Source organism: Zerene cesonia, chromosome 13, assembly GCF_012273895.1.
Source record: "Zerene cesonia ecotype Mississippi chromosome 13, Zerene_cesonia_1.1, whole genome shotgun sequence".
NCBI classification, from domain to species: Eukaryota; Metazoa; Arthropoda; class Insecta; order Lepidoptera; family Pieridae; genus Zerene; species Zerene cesonia.
In genome coordinates this window covers 7,854,381-7,866,458 of record NC_052114.1, presented here as the reverse complement: position 1 = coordinate 7,866,458, position 12,078 = coordinate 7,854,381, and the positions used below count along the sequence as shown (strand labels likewise).

General features: G+C 31.8%; 1 protein-coding gene across 1 annotated transcript in view; it reads left to right on the top strand.

Moving 5' to 3' along the window:
• The first annotated feature begins 2,745 nt into the window (after window positions 1–2,745).
• LOC119831393 (NACHT domain- and WD repeat-containing protein 1) overlaps window positions 2,746–12,078 on the top strand; it is an 85,492-nt gene continuing 76,159 nt past the window's right edge. Inside the window, exon 1 of the mRNA XM_038354716.1 lies at window positions 2,746–3,058. The gene's annotated coding sequence lies outside the window, so the exon portion shown is untranslated. The remainder of the gene's footprint in view (window positions 3,059–12,078) is intronic.

Sequence of the window (12,078 nt, the reverse complement as noted above, 5' to 3'; positions counted from 1 at the left end):
TGGTTCGTCTAAGCCAGTAAAATATAAACCAATATACGAAGTAGGTTCCATAAATATGTATATTCATGTTCGTTAAGCTCAGATGTGATGTGCGACGTCGCAGGGTCGCGTGTAGTCTATTTACATAAATTTTCATGTATTAAATGATGATGAATTTCACTGCGAGTTGTGTAATGGAGTGAAGCATAGAAAACGTGACATGTTTTATAATAATTTATAGACTAAATGTACTTAAATGGTGTGATATGAGTGACAAAGAGAACAGGTAAGACGGAGAACATTTAATTTTAGTGTTACTTTTCACCTATGTTGTTTCTTCTTTGAAATGCTTATAACTATGACGTTTTTTAATCGATTTCTGTGTGCTTTCATGATAATGTATAGGGTTTTTCAATAAGCGCTAAAGAATTCGGTGGTTTGTGGTTTTATGATATTAGTGACATATTTGACAGCCTGTGGTTGCTGACAAATTCTACCCGCGTCAGGAAAATGTATTAATCGAATGTATTAACGATTATATACATAAAAATAAATGACAAATAGAAACCGAATATATATTATATTCGTAAATTTCTCTTCAAGTACATGTATCCTCGAAATTTATCGGTACAATTCTTGGTTTGAATATTACATCCCATTTATTTAAACGTACCATTGCCACGGTTTCAAGACATTTTCATACTTTATAGTGAGTGCGGAAAATTCAACTATCATTTCTCAATCATTTCTTTTCATATATTGTTGTTGATGGTGACCAAAAGTAAGATTATTTTACAATTACAAAAAAAAAAAAATTACCCATGTATTTATAAAATATTCAATTTAAATCATTCATTAATCGCTTATTTATTGATCAAATCTATGTTTGTCAATAAATTTGATTTACAAATGAGCCCTGCTATGTATAGATAACACATAACAAATCTGCGTTACACAGTTATCAAACATAAAATAAGCGTTAGCAAGGAAATATTAGAAAAAAGTATTACTCTTTTGCATCAAATTGCATTAAAATTCACATCACGTTCCAACAGCAATCATTTGAATGGGCATGTTGCATATTAATGAAGAATTTTATCACGAATCTACGCACTCAAAGCACAATAGTTCATTCGCGAAGCTGCAGTAGAAACGTGGCTTTATTGAGAAAGTTACCAGTCGCTTGCCCAATGTGCATTTGTTAAAACTAATGACGCAGTAATAAGAGTGCCGCGAATTTATCAGTTTAAGTGTGGTAACTGTTTTAACATTTAAAGCTCATTTATTCGACCAACTGTGTCCTCATGTTTACGTGAGTAACTACGAATATCAAGACAAATTGGTTACAAAAGCAAATAAATTATGTTATCATACAGAAAAGTAACTATTGAGAGTTATGCCTAGTATGAAATATGAATTATACATCTGTTCTTTTCTCATAGGGGATATTGTGTTTACCTGGAAGCGAGATTTGTACGTTCACAATATGTTAAGAGTCTTTATCGATGGAGAAATCATATTAATAGAGACAATAATCTATGCATTTGTTAATAATTAGTCTCTAACCGATTACTGAAGTATCATGCCCGCATGATGTCTGCCAATGACACTGATTATACTTAGGCATAGCTCAGCCAACAACTAGATATATATAATGGTCTTAATCGCTAAATCGAAATGATTTTTACCAAAAATATAATTGACTCTAAAATCACTGAAAAGCGAAAATTTAAAAATTATTATATTTACTATAAGCGCTACCCACTCATCTATTTTAAGTCGGTGCCAACCAAGTCTAATAAATAGATTACTACATCCTTACTATAATTCGTAATCGAATATATCGTATTACAAGTAGCAACTTACTACATAATATTCTACTGCCTACTTAGCTTGATTGCTAGTTGAGAATTTCTTTTGTCAATTTATTGCCGTTTTTAAACGTGAAACAGAAACAGTCTCTTTATTGTGGTATTATGCGTATAGAATAGATAATATTAGGATAGTTTCAAACTGCACGTAAGCATTTTAACAAAAATCATCACAAACAACATAGAATTCAATGGAATTATTATATAGAAAATAAATAACAAACATTTTATCTGCTGATTTTAAGGAAGAATACGATTTCTTTTTCTAGTTTAATGTAATTTCTTCTACAACTTCTAAAAAGTCAATTTCCGTGCTTCTAAAACTTGACAAAATAAACAAAAACATTGACATTGATAAATCGTTACGTTTGTCGCCGACAAAGGCGACTTTCTGACAAAGCTTTTAACTTATATTTGGTATGCATGATTTTGTTTAATTTTTACCAGGAATTAGGTATAAAACCTTAGAAATTACCATTGTTGTCAAAAATGTGTCAATTTAGTCAAATTATTATTTGATTAGTAAATTTTTATAAAATTACTCTGTAAGCATACTTGTAATTCCATAAACACATAAGAAGTACCAATCAAAGTAAAACACATCGTATATTATTTTGCACGTCTCACATTTAAAACACATTCACGTAAGTCATATTTCAACCGGCTTAAGTTCTGGCAAGCAAATCACTCCGTTTAGTATTCATTACAATCCCCAACTGACCATCAATAGTTAAGGATCTTAATAAGACAATGCGCATTATTATTTGCGCAACGCAGCGGAACAACCATTTAGGAAACACCTGAATGTATTAATAAGGTGTGGTCGTTTTGGCGTTTGTGGGTTCAGTAATTGTAATGGCTAGTCATACAACGCAGGGATGCAATCATTAAACTGTGTTGATCCGTGTCAGGGCGGGCGGCATCGCGTAGCCTGGCTGCGTCCCCGGTCCCGCAGGCCGCACCTTACCTCAGTCCACCTTAGACCTCTCTGTCGCGTGGTGCTGTCCGCTAGCTCTGCGCGTTTCGGCTCATACCGCGAAACTGTAACGCAAAAAATATGAATTAAAACCGCTGCTGAACTATTCTGATCCTCCAAATTCGTGTGAAAATACATTAGTTCTTGCTTTTTCAGTGCCAGTGTCATACTAAGTGATACGATTGTGTGTTGTGTCAACGATTCCTTTTGGTTAATGCCCTTGATTGTTTAGGTAAGTTTGGACAACCCATTATCTTATAAACGAGCCTCATTTACTTGGCTGTACTAAATGTTGTGTTGTAATTATATTGTATTAGCTATTCTCTTTGTTTAAAATACCTAATTGTAAAGAACAGTTTCAATTCTTCGTACAAATTCGTTGTTCTAATTTCCATCCTCAGTTGAACAAAACATTAATCAACATCTCATTTTCGTCGCATAAAAGCGAGATAATAAACATGACCTAAATGATTTTTAACTGCTCTACTTGTAGAGTAGATGTTTTGGACTTATCTACGATATAGCGACGTTGGCAACGTTTTTGGTATTGTATAAAAATGAGCAAAGAATTATTATTTATTAATTATTTTTTTGTATAAAATAACGTTTGAATATTTTAATGGCAAATCGACTCCTTAATTAATTTTTAAATGTATCAATATATTACAAAAACGTTTGATTCATTATCTTCAGCAGGATACGCAATTTTTTTAATTTTTGTTATGTTGCGGACAAAGGAAATATATTTAGCCTAGCCGATTTAGTATGTTATGTTACTACCAGCGATGACATATAAAACATTCCTATATACTCATTTGTACTTAACCATAAATTAAATGTGACAGTTCAAGGTAACAGATGATAAGACATGAATATTTTCATAGATCGCCAATCTGTGTTATTTAGGGCATATTTTATTTTCCGATATAATGCCTATAGCCTGAAATATTGAAGTATTTAGTAATACTTATCTTTACACGATTGCCGCCGTGAATAGGAATTAGCATGGAATGCAAACATGAAAAGTAGAAGTATGTTATCGTATTAAACAAAAATCACACACTCATATAATTTATACGTTCGTTATCGCAAATTGATCTAGGTTTTTATTACTTCTACAAACCATAGATAAACTGAGACGTCACAGACGTCACATGAGAATGATTCATCGGGTTTCTACCAGCCAAAGAACCGGGCCTACAGCTTTTAAAGTGCTTTACTGAAGGCGTTGGCACTTGTTGATAGAATTTGTGGATTATGTGAGACTTGGTTTTGAATAATTTAAAACGTAATTGTTTTAATGTTGATAGATACCTACAGTAGCGATATCCAGCGTTGTCAATAGAAACCGCTCCGGAAAATTAGCGAAAGTAAATGTGAAATGTTCGTGATTCTCTGGAAATTACACAATGTTGTTACGTTTACATAGATTTTCAATACATAAAACTTATCGGAAATGTCCTATAAGTATTGCTTGTACTATTCTATGAGGCTCTGATGACATGAGTCTTAAAACACCAGTATTGGTGAATTTAATTGCAAATTTTTACACAACGTCTTATTTTGTAGAATTTTATCAAAATCTTCTACGCCATACAACAGTGGTTTTGTTAAAGCCTAAAAATTATGACGATCGGCAACAACAAGCTTTATCGGTTCTGGTTAATTAGTACGCGATGTCCTATCGCGATTATAGCCACTGTAATTTCTAGCTTTGTTCTATTAGCGCATAGATGTTATTACTCGGAAGTAAAGACGTGCAACTGATATTACATCCATTATCCTTTAACTCACTCAACACAATATCAATTATAGTTGTAACTGTTAAGAGTAATCTTCAAATATTTTAAGAAGGAGAAAGTATTGGAGCATATACCGAAGTAGTTACAGGTTTAGTTCGAAGAATATTGACCAATAATGTCTGAAACTTTAAATTTATCTGCGTTTTGAAGGCAAATAGTGTTTACTCTCTAAAAATTGGTCCCAAATAGCCAAAATTTTAAAGTTAAACATTTATAGCGGAGCCTGTTACTGCGTAGTTTCAAGCTAACTCCCACAGGGGAGATTACTAAGTCAACATAGAATTTTGGCGCAGAAGTGGCATCAGCACACGTGCATTTACAGCAGAAAATATCAATGTATTCAGATTACAGTATTTTTTGTTGTTATGTCATGCAAAGATCTGTTATACAAATGGTGAGGTGTATGCCCACTATAATTTAATAAAGTAAATTGTTCAATCCGAAAGGCAAAAATACAAGTTCGAATACGTAATTTCGGAATTAAATTCAATACATACTCGAAATAGAAATTTCAAGCAAATGTTCTCGTTACTATGACCTTACATATTCTACGAGATAGAAATATGGGTCAGATGATTGAAGATAGCACGCTCGTCGGAAGTACTATAGAAATAGTTTCATGCAGAGCGCCATGATGACAGGAGAGCACTTAGTATTTCCCGCCTATTTTAATACACACCGCGTATTATAACTTTTGAACACATGCCGTTTTTTATAAGTTACAGCCGTGGCAAGTTATGATTCAAGATAAGTTTTAATACATATGTATTAATTCATATGTATCATATAATATGTACTAATACATATGTATTAACACATATGTTATGTATTGTGTTAATATATGTTCGTGAATAATATTTTCTTATTAAGTGTGGAGATAATTATTTATGTGTAAATTCCTTGTGTAGAAAACTTTACTATGTTAAATAAAATTAAACATGAATAATATGACTCATTTTGATGACTTCCTTATGTCACCAAGATATTATAGCCTATTTACTACTCAATTTCTATTTAAATGAAAATTTTCGAAACTCAGGCGACTCATATAATATTTGGGTAAAAATGTTACCTCTTTTATATTTATAAGATATAAACCATTTGTGCACACATGCTAGTTTTAACGTGAATCAGCTTCCAAGGAAAGAAACTTATAAATCCTATGTATATATTTTTAAAGGATCACGGGTTCCACAAACTTCTTCATGCAATGAATGTTTGTTTTAACATTAATTTAATTTTCATTTGCGCCAGTTCCATCGAATTCTGACCCGTCACTATATTTAATTACTTTAGAAGTTGGAGCGATACGTCATTTAAACCAATAATAATTGAATAGCGGCACTTTAGTTTCCAGTTGGATATTTAACTAGCAGTTCCATGAAGCCTTTTATGTTATTAACTTCTGTATTCAATGACCCATAGTTTTAACGTGAGTTTAAATTTAGAAATTTGTATAGAGGTGAATATATTATTTGACTTATAGATTTATACTGTAAAGATTATTTCGCTCAAATTACGTCTAGTATCTAATTGCACTGTCCTTCTACCATATGGGAGGCGAACCTGGTGGGGTATGCCTTTTTCGGGGATATATTAATAATAAGTATTCGCGACTCCGTCACTGAAAGCGGTTCGACGGAACACGGTGGAGTTTTGTCAGTAGTCCACTGTTGCAGTTGGGAGTCCGATGGGATAACCCATGGCCCTTTCACTGAGGGCTCACACTAAATATTACTCAACACAATCCACTATATCTTGTAAGGTACCTATAAATGTTTTCTTTACAAAAGTAAAGTCTCTGATATTTAACACTTATTTTACAAAACAGCCATTTCAATTGCATTCACATCAATGTGTTTTATGTCAATTTACAAGTTAGTGATTTGAAATAAATTGTTCTAACCTCGAATTAATCTAATATGTAAACCTACGATATTAATTTTTATGTGCTAAACATATAATCTGAACGTATTTTATAATGAATAAAATATATAACTATAAAACCGTAACGATGATAATAATAACGAGCGTAGTAACATGCACACAAACTACATAATAAATACATTATTATACATGTTGTGTAGGGAGAATTAGGTCCAGTATTATATTTACGGCCCCTCGGACTTATCCGGTATTAAATAGCAATATAGCTTATGATAAATTACGTCGAGGCGGCGGCTTAAATTCTATTTACTATGTATCAGCATATACCATGATTACCCTTTATACATTCTCTCTGCTACCATGTACGAGTGATGTATACTGGTGAAGGATTTTATAAATTATATATGATTTTATATTGTTGTCATGATTATGGCAATCATTTATCATTTCTGATTAGGATTAAAGCAACATCGTAATGGTCACATGACGTTTCGTGAACTTACAATGTTTCGACGTGTTTAGGTACCCACTTAGACCTCGACGTAATTTTTTTGTAATCGTCCCAGTCCTAATGACGCAGGATTTTTTTAATTCCTGGTGCTAATGGTTATATTAGGTGAGCAATAAGGTACAGCAATTTCCATATAATAAAATCCAAATTGTACCTACTTTGTTTTGCTTATATAGAGATATTTTTTTCATACATTTTTTTAATTATACATGCTCGAGACTCTGATCTTAAAACTATCTAAAACGATAATTAATGATAAGATTTAAGAACCTGACATTGATGTTCCGAAACCGGTCGTAGTTTTTTGTAATCGAAACAAATTCAATTCAAAATTGAACAAAAGTAGCGCTGTAAGGTGATTTTGTTTTGGAACTATAAATAACTTAAATGCAGTTCCATCAAGGGGTAACAATACAAAGTATAAATTAGATCTAAGTATGCTTGTTACCATTTCATATAATAATGAAATGCTGTCGAAGCACGATTATCTGTGCTATTCAAATTAATTTTAAACGAACTTAAATTTTCGAGTATGTGACATCGATTTTTCGCGTGAGTGGAGTAAGGAATAATGGTGCTCCATAACTGACTGGTCTACACCACTTGAATACTGGTATGTGAACCACTGCTGCAAACAGTCTTCTTCTACTATAGCATTGTAGTGGCTGACATGCTAAGTAGTCACAATTATTATTGGTTTTAAGGCACACTACCATAGTTTAAAAAAATAATGGTTACTACCAGAATCAAAAAGTTTTTATTGCTTGTAAATTAATAAACTAAAATAAAAATAAATAATCAATTTGTTTATGTAGGGAAAATATCAATGAATCGGCCCCGTTCAGGTCTTTTGACGAATCATCTTAATCGAGTAAATTATGCTTGATTCGAATAGATTGTAGGGTTCGCGGATATGCGATTATACAGAGGAAGCTCGGAAGGGAAATCTTTACAAATTTCATGAATAATGTAAAGGTATATTTTATAGACTGAACAATATTTGATATTATCACTGTATTGTGTTGATGTTCAAGGCTCTCGCGGCGTTAAGATATAATACTAGATCTGATATAAAGATAATATTTTCATGAACTTATTTGTTTAGCAACTTATAAATACATTGATACTCATAAATAATGTTCCTTTGACGTATAGATTATAGGACAAATAACTTTTTTTCCACAAGAAGAGCACAGACATCTTTGGGAGGGAGGCACATCAGATTCTATAATAGCACCAAATGAGAAGAATATTCTATTAAACACAAAAATATTTACGCCAATGGGTTGAAAAATCCACATATCGAATAACAACTTAAAAAAAAAACAAACCAATTGAGAACCTCATTTGTTTTTGGCATGTCGGTTAAGATTGAAAAAAAAATTGATTCCTTTTTTAAGTTTTAACGATTACAAAAGTTTTTCTGTAATGGATTATAATAGTTCATGAAAGTTGTGACTGAAAGACGTGATGTCTACAAGTTGATTGAAATATTTAATGTCGAATTACTCGTAGTTATAACATTAACCACAATTTAAAATTGCCCACACTAACTATGTCGCGGTCGATTGTTTCATAAAATATAATTTATATCTAATAAATTGGCTATGCTTCATGGTAATATGCCAAACTCTAATAACTGTAATATCGTAAAATATTTGTAGTGTTATAAGTAATAAACACAAAGGCTAAAGTTGTTGATAAACGATAAATAATAAGTTAGAGATATTGTTATGCTAGAAGATCTAGATCGAACTGACAGGTAATACAATCTATGTATAATACCTGTTTCTTTTTTCTTAAAATATTGTTAGTTGTTGCCGTTTTTTTACGATTGGATAAAAACTCTTAAAATGTTCTGTTCCTGAGAAAATTTCAGGATTATCTACCTAATTATTATGAAATCTTAAAAATAACATTTTATTTCTAAAATAATCACAATAACACTTAGTATTGGCTGAAAAACACACACTATGTATGCATATCGCATTTGACAGTCCCTCATAAGTGGACTATTAAATCTAAAAATTAAATATGGTGCATTTTAACATCTGATAGCCAAAAATGTATAAAGTACAGTCAAAAAGTGTTAAGCCGCCAGAGACCGAGTGAGTCGTAAATAAATTATGAAGTGGAATGACGCGGTACATCAATTATGTACCTGGATCGGGGAAGGAGACTGTTTTAGCCCGTCTAACCTAAAAATCGATAAGTACGAGTTAGCTTTGTTCATATAGGGGCCTTTTATTTGAAAAGGGGAACTCTTTTATACGTTAGTGAGTTTATCGTCTTTGGCAGTTTTTAAGTTCATTGAAGCAGGTCAGTTTTAGTTCTTTTGTCCTATTTCTATACTAGGATATCGTCTCTGATGAATTTTTTTAGGAATGGTTTATTTTGAAGTCTGAACCTATAATATGACTGATTAGGGGTGCTAGATCATTCATCACCTATCTAGGAGGTTTCTAGTGTATCCATTATTTGAGTAGTATAATATAAAAGTGTTATAATTATATCGTATAGATATACGCAACCGACAACCGTAATGGTGAAATCGGGCAGGTTATAAACTGAAATAGCTAGCAATGTTAATAATGCTTCCATTGAAACTTTACTAATGCAAAGTGAAAGTTTCCACTCGCATTTTGCATTTTCAACGGCAAACAGAGGCTTTGTCATTAGAAAAGTTTCACGTCGTGCAATGATTACGTTATCTTGCACCCTTTAGAAGGGCTTTGGGACGAATTCCACTGTATATTTTGGTCCCCTTTCGTATTAAAGGGACCGCGAGATAAACTTGATTAAAAATTTAAATGAAACACAGTTTAAATCGTGCGTTGTGTGAATACATTTGATGTAAAAATGTTAATATATATAAAAAATCTGGTTGTTTCTGTGAATATATTGCACTGAAATACTCAGTATTGTATGTCTTAATTGGCTCAAGAAAGTTCCCATCAGATAAATATGTGAAACGCTTCATTACATTTGTATTGAATTGATATCGAAAAAATTACATTGTCTAGGACATATTTTACTTCATTAATATTTATATACCTATGGAAGTAAATTAAGAACTAAGATTAAAATGCAGTGTAGGAATGCTGGAGGCCCATATCCTTTTCTTACTCTTTCAAATCTTTCCCTTTTTTGCTTTAGTAAACTTTTTGCTTTACCGTTCCTAAAAAGTTGAAGGCCTTTGCAAATGTTTATGCTTGGTGGTAGTCGCCTAGTATCAGTTGATCCGCCAGCTCATTTGCCAACTATAACATAAAACAATATATATTTCACTTAATAGAACTTTTATGCGCCTTACACCACATCTGGTGTGGTAATGCTTTGATTATTGCTGAGGGCAGCTACAGTTCATATTAATCTATTTATGGACGAATACGCATACCTACATTGTACCAGTTATAGATTATCGCCGACTACAAAAGAACTTGAATACAGTTGTACAGACATTTGATCAAAGTATGCGGATCGGATTGAAAATGTGTTTTAAAGGCTTCTGGACGGTTTTTGATATTTATACTTGTAGATATTTTTATATGGATCGCTGATTATTTTCTCCCTTGGAGTTTTTCCTTTTTTTGGGTAAAATAAATCATTGTAAAATATCGTTTTCCCGTTTGACGCAGGTAAGCAGGCGCCATAATTTTGTATCGGAATGCTTTTTGTTTCGGAACTTGATGGGGATGAAATAAAATATGATAATTGAAGTGGACGTGAACACAAGTTTCGAATTTCTCAATTACTCACGTATTGCAAATGTAAATACTGTGAATTTTAATCCTAATGTACAGAGTTCAGATTAATAAAAAAAAGATTATTTCTATATACAATAAGTTATCAGTCATAAACATGAATCTCCTATAGAAATTTATTCTATTAACACAAAACTGTATTAATAAGTACATTCAATCGATTGTCTACTGATTTCCAAATTGCAATATAAACAAACGTTAATAATATAACTGCTTGTCCAGGGTACTGTGGTGTCAAGGCTTGATTGAAAACCTAATCGCTGTATAGGAATCAATTTTGGGCTTACCGAAATTAAATTTACTTAATCTGTTATTGTTTACGAACCGTATTGTTCGTTGATAGAGAAAGGATATATGGGCGTGGACTGATTTAATTTTTGATTAAAATAAGCGAATGAAGAATATTCAGCATAGAATTGTATTACCGATGTTATTTATGTGAGTAATTGTATATATTTACAAACGAACAAAAGTTTTAAAAGTGTAGTTACTCTAAATAATGTTCAATAATAAATACAGTTTTACAAAAGTAAAAAAGCACGTTTTAACGATAGAATTAAATAAAGTGTCAGAGAGATAAAGACTATACGTACCTGAGGAAGATTATTAAGCTAGAAATCCTAATTACTTTAAAATAATCTCATGAAATTATCGTTTTATTATCGATTCTTGATAAGTGGATTAAGATCGAGTCTAATGGAGTCGGCTACATACAAACATAGTCGTAGGTACATGTGACACTAATAAAAGTGTACTAATTTAAAAATTTCACAAGTCTGAATCTTGAATAATATAAAAATACAGTTAATTAAATAACTGTTAGACTTGCTGTCCTGGAATATGTTGTAAAATTAACAAAAGTAGAATAAATTTAATTATCAACAATATATTAATACTTATAGCTCATATATATGGTCGCATTCGATCGACCAATCGATTCAATCATAAACCTAGAAATGTAGAATTCGTTTCGGTAGAAGCTAGCAATTAGGTACTACACAGTTTTTTTACAGACAAGTTGCATTAAATATACCTAGTTTTAATATTCGAAACTAATGAGAATGTAATGTTCTCTAAAACTCATTGTTAAGACTTTATACCCATTCATGCGTAAAAAGAGTTTGAGCGGTATTGTCCAACTTTATTCATTAAAAGCCTAAAAGGTTCCAACTTACTTTTTCAGTAATGGTTGTTAGTAACTAAGGCTTATATATGAAATTTTATTTTAATAACACAACATTAAATATTCTGAAGAAAATGTTTTAGGTACATATTAGCTCTACCTAGA